Here is a 12,716-nt window from a genome sequence, read left to right on the forward strand (position 1 = left end):
ATGATGTCTGAATCAGAAGGGATTTCGAGAAAGAAAAGGGCCAAACAGCTTGATGACCTCACTGCTCTCCAGAGGAATCTTGAAGTAGAATAAGATGAAGCCAAGAATGCGAAATTAATTCTTGAAACTCAGAAATCCTTATTTCCTGCCTAGTCTCTTGAGCGTATACAGAACGAAGTCATTGATGATCCGAATATCTACTGGCTGGAGCCAACAATCTCTTTTGACATTAATAATGATGTAGAATGTCCGATTGATTTTCCCATCACCCCAAGAGCATTCCTCTTCAGGTATTTCAAAAAGATTGAAAAGTCCTTGATCTCAAACAGTGCTGTAAATCGAAAGCTTTTTTTGTTTTACATGAAATATGAAAAACCGCAATATGAGACGTGGAATTTAAAAAGAATCATGGTGTTGAAGTTGGGTTACCGATTCAGACTGAAGACTTTTTTAATATCCAGTTTAAAAGATTTCGAGGTGCCAATCACGTTCTTCATGAGTTCACATTGGTTGACTTGCCATTCATGAACCCCTACGATTGGTTATCTCTATTTTACATTGTGGCGAAGGATGATCAGAAATATGAGCCTATTATTGAACACTTGAAGTGGATGATCAAGTGTTATATCCTTGAAATAGCGAAAATGGATGTCGAGATTGCTGCCGTTATGAAGAAAAGCCATGTTCTAAAGCCAAACGAACAACCAGAAGACATCCAGCATTTGAAGGCAGGGATTATTTGAAAGAAGCATTGGAGCATTGTTTACAAGATAAATGAAGGGGAAGTGGTTCATAACTGCATGTTTTTTTTAAGGGACAAACACCTATACTCGACAACGGCTCTCAAAACAATATTGTCCTCTACTGAAGCTCACAAAGCCAATTCTGCTGCTGGTGTAAAATGTGTTTCGGATATGATACATTGGTAATTTTTCTGTTCAAGGCTAACTTCTGAAGATTATGCCAAAGATCTTTGATACGCAAAGACGATAAAGAAGACCTCCTTCTGATTTGGCATAAAGAGGGAGATTGTTAAGTATCTATATCTTTTGTGTTAAATGGTTGTGTTCGGAATTTTTATGTACATATTCCAATTCCGAAATAGGCTTGTCCAACTTCGGTATCTTAGCTTAGTCTGTCTATATATAGCGCATTGTATTCTTTCATTAGTATCAATTTTTTCTAACCGTCCAGTACTCATAGAACAGTTCTCAATTGCGAACTATTATTTGTGTTTTGAAATTAAAGATTGAGCTTATTTCATTCCATATCGTTCTTGTTAACTGAATTATTTTAGCATTTCATATTGAATAAAGAATCTATCGGTCTTGTCACCCTCCTCGTCTATATTTTCTTGATTTATATTTTGTTCCGCCATAACATCATCAATTACATCAAACATCTCATTAGTTGTTGGAGTGTTTACTATAGTGTTTATTCTTGGAGTCTAATTGTAGCCTAAATCTGAAGCAACATGTTTGTCACTGTGATAAATCCATGTAATATATGATTTTAGAAACCCACAGTCATGTATGTCAGTATAAACTATACGCAACAACTGTCAATACATATTGTAACACTCATTTTCAGATTTACTTCTTGATTCGGGGCTGCGGCTAAATCTTTTGTGGTCATGAGACTTAGGGCCTTGGGAAAGGAAGAATTTGGTCCTTCTCGGGTGTGGGTGTTATGGTCTAAGTAATCTAAGTGCTCGATTGTGTCTTCGGAGGTCAAGGGTATAACCATAATTTGATATTTCAGTTTTTTATGGATTTCGTGTTTTGTTCAGGAGGTTTTAAGGCTTGGGTGTTGTTTGAATCGTAGGGCTTCTGGCCACCTTTATGTGGATATAAGGTTCGTTGGAAACGGACCTAAGATGAGGAAGTTATGGTATTTTGAAGATATTGGCTGAATTGGCGCCTAATGGAAATAATTGACAAATTGGTCCCATGCATGCGAGGAAGGATACGCATGCCTGGGTGATTAAGCCCATCATAAGCTGGGGGTACGCCCAACGTAAGTTGGAAAAGTGGACGCGGGTCTTTGGAGCTGTACGCCCAGGGTATAGATGTTACGCCCAACGTAATGAGTTGGATCCTAAAACCCTAAATTTTAGGGTTGGCTCACTATTTAAACACCTTAAGTCCCAGGTGTTAGCCTCTCTTTAATCCTCCATTCTCCTAAAACCCTAATCTTGTACCCTAGCCTCATCCAAGAGTGTTGTGAGCTCTTTATGTGCATCTTTGGTGGGTTTTCGTGAATATTCAAGAGTGAAAGCTTTGTGCAAGATGGTGGTTCAAGGCAAGGCTTGTGGATCTCGACTCCTTGCTCCATTTCTAGCTCAATAAAGTTAAAAAGTTATAACCTTTCTCACTCGAAGTTGAGATCTAGGATTACGTGACTTTTGGTCCCATTTTGACCTCATGGGTGAGATCTAGTGGTTGGACACCACTCTAGGAGCTTTAAGTTGTTACTCTTAGCACTTTTTAGGTTATAAGTTCATAAAGTTGCCACCTTTAAGGTTAAAAATCATCCATGCATGAGTTTTTGTCCATCCATTGAAAATAGAGTGTCGTTTCTTGAGGTTAGGTCCTTTTTGGGACATGCAAAGTCCCAAAGTTCGTGACTTTATGGTTCCAGATGTTGATTAAGAGTTGGATCTGAGACTTAGACTTCTGGTCCTAAGTAATAAGGGCTTAATGGGTTTGTTTAGCTGAATGGTGCCGTACGCGGGGTGTACATTATGTTACGCTGAGCTTACACACGAGTCAATCCGTTTCCCAGCCAGTCAACCTGGTATGCGGGGGGCGTACCTGGGTTACGCCAAGCATAAGTCGTTCAATGCGAATTTGGGCTTGTATCCAATTTTGGGCTTAAAGGATTTGTTCATGGGTTGGGCTTATTTATATTTCTGGGCTCGTTTATGTTTGAGGATTTTATTGAGATCTGGTCTTGTTATTGGACTTGCCTTGTCGGATTTTGGATTGTGGTTTTGGGCTTTACAGAGCCCAATGGGCTTGAGCCTCGTGGTGTTCTGGGCTTTGTTCTTTGGGCCTTTTGGGCCATCCGAGATCAACCGTTGAATTAACAGAATTATTGGGCTTAGGATAAGGCCCATATGGGAGTTAGGCCCAATTTTCCAAATTAGGCCATTAGTGGGCTTTTATGGATCTTGTAATTTTGGGCTTGTTTGGTTTTGGGCTTTGGCCTTTGTTGTGAGTCTAGTTGGGAAAGGGGTAAAATGGTCATTTTACCCCAAGTATGGATTATGGATAACAGTTTGGAACCCAATTGCTAATTGGGTGTTTTTTGTCATTGATAGCTCGGGAAGTCGTCAGGGCAGCAGCTAGGGATTTCTTTCGGTGAGGTTCTGCATACGAGGTGAGTCTCCTCACTATTTCTATGGGTCGAAGGCACCAATGCCGGCCTATTTGGTTTATATATTGTAGGAAGACCTGGGGGTGACCCTTGGCCGTTTATATGAAAGATCAGGAGGTGGCTCCTGGGAAACTGTATGCAAGAACAGAGTCTGAACTCTGGCAGTTAATTAGTTAAGTAGTGTGATTGTATGCTAGTTATCTTTGTGATGCTTGCATGGAAGTCCCGATGGTGGCTCCTGGCACTTGTCTTTAAGACCCAGGGTTGTGGCCCCGGACTTAGCAAGGAAGACCATGAGGTGGCTCGTGGCATAATGGCAAGACTATGGTTGGCACATAGCACTTTTATTGATTGATTGGATATGTCTCATATGTTTGGCTCATGGTATTGTATGGTATGTGGTATTTTGGGGAACTCACTAAGCTTTCTGCTTACAGTTTGTGGTTTCTGATTTCAGGTACTTCCGGTTCGAAAGGGAAGGGCCCAAATTGATCGCAGAGCACACACCTATGTTTTTCCGCAACTTATGATTTTGGGAATTACTCTGATAATTGTTTTAAATTAGAATACCTTAATGTTCGGATAAATGTAAGGGATGGTTCAATCTATATATTAAAAATGAAATTTTTACCCTTGATTTCTGGGATGTTACTGTTGGATTAATGTCTAAGTCCATAACTATAATTGGTAAGACTTGACCCGACCAGGCATGGTCCATTTGGGTTGCATGGCATCGGGACAATTGGATAGACAAGATGAGGAAAAAGGATACTAGATATTTATATTAATATATTATAAGTTCTAATATATTAATATATAATCATATTATTTAATTAGTATTGATCAAGAATTAATTTATAATTAATTAAGTGATCAAAAGGAACTAATTAAATATGGACTCTAAGATATATGTGTGTGATGGGCCAAGTTCATTTAGGTTGGGCTAAGCTTTCATGGATAGTCCATGGAGTGTTTAACCCATGGATCATATGAAATGAAAGGTCATGGGTATTAGGGTGTAACCCTAATCTCCACACTATATAAAGATGTCCTTGGTTGGTGAAATTGGAACTACTGTGTGTACACAAAAGGGCAAGGCCGATTTCACTAGAGAGAACCAAAGTATCCTTATTCTCAAGGTTATTCCAAGTGTTCATGGTGTTGGGTGAACCATTTGAGGTGTCACACTTGGGGCACTAAGCACTCAAGCTTCATGAAGACAAGTTACATCAAAAAAGGTATGTATTCTATCTATTTTATTACCCAAGTATATGATATTTGTGTGCTAATATAGGGTAATATCTTGGAAACTTCGTATTTGCATGTATAATAGAGAAAACATAGATCCAAGGTATTTAGGGTTGTATGTGCACCATAGGATGTTGTAGTGTACTAAAACCCAACAGTGGTATTAGAGCCATGGGTTGTTTTCTGTTATATTCATGCAAATGTTTGATTTTTAAAGTTGAAAAAAAAAAAGAAAAAAAAACATGAAGTTTGTCAAATTTTAAGATAATTACTTGTTTTGTGAAAAACTAATTATTTGTAAAATTTGAATCATTTGCTATATGAGTTGAATTAGGTCAAATTTAGTAAAAGATAAAATGATATGATTATTTTATTAGTTTTAAAAGTTTGATCTAAATGTTTTAAGGAGTTACAAATTTTCTCATAAAATTTTGGAGCTCAAAAAGTTTTTTTAAAAGTTGTGATCTTATGTGTTTTGAAACCTCCATAAGTTATGGATATGAAAAGGTTTTTAAAAAAAATTGATTCAAAGTTTTTATGGAGTTACAAAGTTTGGTGTTAATATTTTAAAGAATTCCATAACTTATTCTTAAGTTATGGAACATGAAAAGTTTCATCATAAAACAAGCATTTAACTCCATAAGTTATGGATTACCAAAAGTTCTATGTTTCCTTGATTTATGAGTTAGTTTAGATTAATGAAAAAAAAATTGTGTTTTAGTTGTTTTCAATCCTAATTAATCTAAAAGTTGTTCATAAAATGTGTTTTTTTGTAACTTGTCCTCAAGTTATATGAAAAGTCACATTTATGAATCTTAAAAACTCACAAATATGCCTTAGGTTACAAAAAAAAAATGAAGAGTCTTTTCTTATAAATAGTTTTTATGGCTCCATAACTTGTCCTCAAGTTATGGATGTCCAAGAGTCTCTTCATTAAAGGTTTTAAAGCTTTACTTAAAACTCATATGTTATGAAAATCCAAGAGTTTTTAATAGTTTCAAAACTTGCCCTCAAGTTTTGGAATTTGAAAAGTTATCTCTAATGAATACTTTAATTCCAAGTTAAGCCCTTAGAATTTTAAAAGTTAAAATTCAAACCTTATACTTTATAATATTATAAGTTAATAATATATATATGTGTATAAGAGCAAGTCAGTCTTACCATTAGTAGGCCTCATTCACGAAGTCGGTCTATAAGGGGGGTATAAGGTTGTTGCCTATAAAATGGCAGCTTATTGGGTGTCCACTCTCACCCACCGCTTCCTTAACTGGTGGAGGGTCGTTAGCCGAACAGGTAGGACAAGGACTGTAATTCTCCCTTCATTAAAAGTATTAATGATAAATACTAAGTAACTAAATCTTTTATTAGTTCCCAATCTTAGTTACTTAGGAAAATGTGAATAAGGTGCTAATCCATGAAATTACACTTTGCACTTTGTTTAAACCGTTAGTGGAGCGTGTGTGGTTAACCGGCACACTAACCTAGATTTAACAAAGTAGGCAAAGGGTAACTTAATATTTATCATAGTATCGGTGGAGCTCGTGTGGTTAACCGGCACATCGATTGAGGGGTAAATATTAAGGGTACCAAGTATATTTGCATGGTTACTTCACACCTTGTTTTGTGGTCCTCGGCATCCCAGTCACAAAACCTGAAGGGCATACTCGAGATTGAAAGATGCCACTGAAAAGTTCAATGAATCTCAAAAGATCTAGGAGTTTCAAATCCAATTAAAAACCTAATTAAATTATTTCGTTTTTCATGGTGGAAATTGGTAAATCGTCATTTACCTACCTTCAACTATTTTATAACTCGGATTACGGCATCCCTCTTCCAGTTATAAATAGGTTGTTGGATCCTAGCCTTAATATTTCATATTGGGTGTTATATTAAGGACTTTAGATCAACTATCTTGAATATCTCCCAAAAGATGTCTAGTTCAGACATCTATGATCTTCCCAAATCTCTTGGAACTTTACTTCCTCCACCTCCTCCAATTATTCTCCCTAACCCACAAGTTCAAGGTCACTCAAGCCCTAATGGCAAGCAAGGTCTATGTGTGATCACATCTTAGAGATGAAGTCACATATTGACAAGCCGGGAGAGTTGGGTGTCAAAGTCTTGAGAAAGTTGGATGTTCAATCACTTTCTAAGTCACATAGTGAGTTCCTTTAGGACTACTATGAAACAGACTATGACATGAACCTTAATGATTATATCTATTTGTTTGGTGCTGCTGAATCAGCAATGATTTGGAACGATAGTAAAGCAAATTTGATTAGAAGATCAACTTCCCAAAAAATTTATGGACAGTGACAATGGTGACACTGGAAATCCAGAAAAAGCATTCTCTTCCCAATGGAAAGCGATTGGCCATAGTCAACCCGGTTGACCAAATGGTAAAGAGAAAGGCTAAGTCTGAGATAGTCCCATTACCAAAGGGTCCATATGTTTATTTTGCCAAAGGAAGGGGCGTTGATTGCAAAGCTGCCAAATTTACCTAAGGATGTTAAAGTCAATAAGTTTGAATCTACATCAGGTAGAGCCCATTATCTAACTCTGTTAAGTTCTATTCTGAGATCTTCATTACATGATGTGACTGGGTCACATGTTGATGTTTTAAGAATCAAAGAATAGAGAGAAATCTTAAAGGAAGTATATGTTGATTCTGATCGCGAAGGTGGATTTCGATCGCATCATAATTTTGAGCAGTTGCTTAAGAAGTTATGATATATTGCTAATGAATAGATAACAACAATTTTCCATGTGGATTGTAAGGATAAGTTTTTCCGCAAAGTTTTAAAATAAAAGAAAATTGTTTAATTTTATTTATTTGAAGTATCCTTACAATGGCATTTGTGGGAAATTGTTGCTTATATGATTTCACTGACAGCAATATTGGAAAATGGATTTGATTCTTTCATTTGTGGTAGTGTCTAAATTTACCAAATCAGGAAAGTTCCTCATCGCCCAAGTTTCAATTGGACCGAAACTTGGAATCATGCAAGTTGAATAGTATGATGAATGAGAACTTTCAAGCATTGGAAAATCAAGACTAATTACTTGTTCACATGGATGTGTGAGTCAAGTGAAGGACTAAAGTGATCGAGTACACATTCTTGTGTACTGGTCATGTCCACCACAAAGCTCGTTACGACTATTTGATTTACTAAAGTTTAGTAAATATGGTTATACTTACAAGTTTAAGTATAATTCTGAAACATTCGAAAAGTCTCAATGTATGGCAGAACGAATGGGAAGAATCAAATTAGGCAGAAAGATAAAAGTTTCTCAAATCTGAAAAGATGGGAGAGTACTTTAGTATCATGTTTGTGATCATCTTAATGATTTAGAAATCATATCACAATTAGTCCTCTAAAGGTCATCTTAGTGCATTCTTATGACTAAGAAGAGGAGTCATGAATTGTTGAAATGGTTAGATCAGGAAGATGAGTCATACTTCGTTCCAAAACAATTCTTAGAGTCATACTCCAAGATTGTAACTTGAGTGACATATCTTAAAGAAAGGTTTAAAAACACTTGTCAAATGTAAGAGTAAAAGTGTCCTACTCTTGTACATTTGAAATTGGTAAGTTGTGATGTTTTGGATAAAACAAAGACCAACTAAGGCCAATTGTGTGAAGCGTTTGTCTTGATAAAGAATCCGCACTATCTCTTGAATATTTGGCAAGATAGTCTTATATGTCAAGAGGATAGTGGGAGTCTTAAAGATCCTAAAAAGAATTTCAAGAACTAATCAAGAATAAAACATGAGGTTCTTCACTAGCACACGACTTGAGGTTTATAACCTATCTTGTTGACATATTCTGTGCCCATTCCAGTTAAAGTTGGCTTTGCATAGGAGTTCTGAAAGTTCTCAATTGGTTGCATAACAACTTGGAAGCAATGGCAGGCCCTGTACTGCCAGGTGGCAAGAAGTTAAGATTGCATAAGTTCAGTCCATATGAGTTTGGATTTGTCATTATCCTTGTCTTGTGACTATGGTTTTGACGATTCACATGGATAAGAACACATACACCATAAAATCTAAGGGTCATAAGGTTTCTCTCTGATTCATGAAAATGATGGTGAGGAAACACTTCCACCAAGTAGATTTGAAGCAGATGGCAAAAGTTCTAAACAATTGAGACTATGATTACGGCATCCCTTTTCATAATTCTGAAATTGTTTAGACACACATGCATGCTATCTAAGGAAAGGTGTATGATTTTGATAAAGTTTTATCAAAGCATCTCGTATCAGAAATCTGAACTTTGGTAAGAAAGTCAATAAAGTATTGATTTCTAGAAGTCCAGCTAATTTCTGAGTACATGTCAAAGCTAGTGGGAGCATAAGTGTTATGCTAATAATCATCATGTTAGTGGGAGCATGATAATTATTGTTAGTGTTGCAAGTTAGCAATGTTAATTATGGAAAACAAAAGTTTCAATTCGTAAGGCTGCAGGGGTTTAAAAAGTTGTTTTGCTATAATTAAGGGAGAGGATATACTTCATTTCAGTTCTAAAGGCTTAGATTGAGACCTTAATCATCTTTAGTCAAGAATATATATATGAATTTCATGTTGGATTGGTTCAAGTTAAGGAAATTCTATATATTGCGTTCTCAAAATTCGATTATGATTACGGCATCCCTCTTCATAGTCAAATTTTGAAAACATGGCAAATAAAAATATTGTAGCAAAAGACTGGTCTAGAATCATGTCTTTATGTGAGACATCATGAATCGTGTACCATTTGCTTTGGGTACAGGATCGATTGCATGTCCTATAATATTTGTCATTTCTAAATTTTTCCAAATGCCCAGAGGCATTAAGAAGGGAAAAGGTCTAGAATTGGATATGACTAAAATGATTAAGCAATTGTCGAGGATAATCTGAGGTTTACCAAAGATTGGTTGCTCAGGGACAGTTGGAAGTATAGTGCTAATTTTGGAAGGATCATATTGACATATTCTGAAAAGAGGCATCTCTTATTCAGAAGTGATAGTCAAAATGAGAATATGGAGTTGTCTCCATAGGTGGAAGTTATCTGTGTAAGATTAGAAAACTTAATGCAAGAAGCATGTCCAAAGCAATGTACTTTGAATATGAGACTTAGTTTCCATGGAGTTGATCTCCATTATAATACCTTATAATGACTGTTGTCAAGTCTTTGTGACTTTGTACATATTCATTACAGGAGGGTCAGTGCATATAAGTTTAAAATCTAAACAGATTTCGATAAATGATAGGAATTTGAAATTCTCACATTGTTCGATAAGGATTTGGGAGTGTGAAATTAGAATCATTGAAATTATTTTCAATTGGTTTATTTCACAAAGTAAGGTTCATAGACAAACATAGAGTGCATACTTGGTGTATGCCAAAGCTATTGTTTAGAAAAACATAGAGTACATACTTGGAGCATGGGACAACTAGTGTTTTTAATTCAGGTATAAAGTTGATAATACCGAAACAATGAAATAATGAGTAATCAGTATGGTGATAAATAAAAGTGGTCTACTTATATTCATAGGGTTTGATACCATATTTGATTCATTTATTCTTGTGTTTCATTTTGCATGTTTTGACTTCCAGAATAAACTAGGTCATTCTTCCTGAATGACTAAGTTATTCAAACTATCCACAGTCGGTCATATGTTGGAAGTAGATATGAATCAAGACTGTCATGGGTTGGCTTGTAGAGGTCTAAGATGTTGGACAAAGTGGTGCTACAACACTCATGAGTGCTCATAAGTTCTGAGTATTGGATTCAACCCACGCTCATTTGAATCACTTCATGGATTTTATCAGGAGTGATCATGAGACGATAATATCTTATATTCTTCAAACCTAGAGATATGAGTTGTTACTATGAGTTGGTTATACATTGATTGCATGAAAACGCATTGGTAACTCGATGTTATAAAGCGTGCCTTTGTGTATGATTCAACAAGTAGTAGAACAAGCCATATGAGTCGAAGTTTATCCATTCCTTTTACCTTCGGGATAAAAGAAATATCTATGGGCCCCTCGATGATTTAGTGATGATACATGTGAGTGCTTGGCCAAGCCAGGACTGATTTGATTTGTTCAATCAGTCAGTCATCATGAATCGGAAATCGGGAAACAACAAATGGACAGAGAGAATGATTTATAATCCATTTCTCAGTCCATATGATATCTAGAATGGAGGAATATATGATCCCTTATCTAATGGACAAGGCATTGACAAAGGTCAGAGTTCATCGGCAAGGTCAGAGTTCGACATAAGATTTTGAGAGCTACGATTGCTAGTCGGGGTTTGAAGTCATACTCAATAATAGTTTTAGACTTATCCAAGTGGGAGACTGTTGGATTAATGTCTAAGTCCATAACTATAATTGGTAAGACTTGACCCGACCCGGCATGGTCCATTTGGGTTGCATGGCATCGGGACAATTGGATATACAAGATGAGGAAAAAGGATACTAGTGATTTATATTAATATATTATAAGTTCTAATATATTAATATATAATCATATTATTTAATTAGTATTGATCAAGAATTAATTTATAATTAATTAAGTGATCAAAAGGAACTAATTAAATATGGACTCTAAGATATATGTGTGTGATGGGCCAAGTTCATTTAGGTTGGGCTAAGCTTTCATGGATAGTCCATGGAGTGTTTAACCCATGGATCATATGAAATGAAAGGTCATGGGTATTAGGGTGTAACCCTAATCTCCAAACTATATAAAGATGTCCTTGGTTGGTGAAATTGGAACTAGTGTGTGTACACAAAAGGGCAAGGCCGATTTCACTAGAGAGAACCAAAGTATCATTATTCTCAAGGTTATTCCAAGTGTTCATGGTGTTGTGTGAACCATTTGAGGTGTCACACTTGGGGCATTAGGCAATCAAGCTTCATGAAGACAAGTTACATCAAAAAAGGTATGTATTCTATCTATTTTATTACCCAAGTATATGATATTTGTATGCTAGTATAGGGTAATATCTTGGAAACTTCATATTTGCATGTATAATAGAGAAAACATAGATCCAAGGTATTTAGGGTTGTATGTGCACCATAGGATGTTGTAGTATACTAAAACCCAATAGTTACAAGTTGGTATCAGTGTCTTTGGTTTTGGGATTCGGGTATACTCTTGGGTGTACCTGACTCAAACTGAGGGTTTGGTGAAATTTTTTATAAAATAAACATGTAAATAAAAGAAATTTATAATCAAAGAAAGGGGTGTGATGCGTGCAATTGGCCGAGCTCAAGTAAGTGGTTCCTAAAATACAAATACATGTTTATATTGATATATGCTACGATTATGAAAATTATAGCTATATTAGGGCTAAGGATCTGCTCAGTGATAAGTGTTAGGAGATATGCCTTTTATGTCTGATTGTATGAGCCTTATAATTGCATGCTAGTATGGATTCCAAATGAGCGGACATAATGGCTTGGTTAGTATATGTTGGTTAGATTTTTCCGTTGTGTGAATGTTGATTGCTTAGTGCTTTGTGGGACTCTTAGTGATGTGAATTTACTGCTAAGTGAATCTGCTAAGTCACATGTGGCACAGGATAAATAATCTTAGAGTGATGGATTTGACCCTATTGCGCAACTCTTGTTAGAGTCCAACCGTTGTAGGGTTGAGTCTTTTACTCAAAGGATTATCTGATATCTGTTTCATCTGACTATATTCATGAGGAAGCTAGTTGACATTGGTGGGAGTCATTCAGCAGCTGAGGGATGGGTGAGTTCAGGAACCTAGGAGAGCCTATGATATGCTTCAGTGAGTTTAGTGGAGCGGTTTAGCGAGTTTTGATGCATTGGTTTGAGGAAGTGACTTAGAGGATTCGGGATGATTACTGAGGAAAGTATGGATAGGTGTGGAAGGTAGTATTGGGCCCGTACTACTGAAAGCACAGGATCCATACTCAAATTGATGAGAGTCTTGGAGTATCTAAAAAGCTTATGGGAGGTGGATTCTTGGGCATGGTTTGATCTATGGCATGTTGTATTTCAGTTTGGTGATGAGCACTCAGGGAGGAGATTCTGGTTTTGGTTCTGGTTCGGGTTCTGGCTCAGGTGCA

The sequence above is a fragment of the Lactuca virosa genome, chromosome 5, assembly GCF_052849685.1.
Source record: "Lactuca virosa cultivar CGN04683 chromosome 5, Lactuca_virosa_CGN04683_v6, whole genome shotgun sequence".
Lineage (NCBI taxonomy): Eukaryota > Viridiplantae > Streptophyta > Magnoliopsida > Asterales > Asteraceae > Lactuca > Lactuca virosa.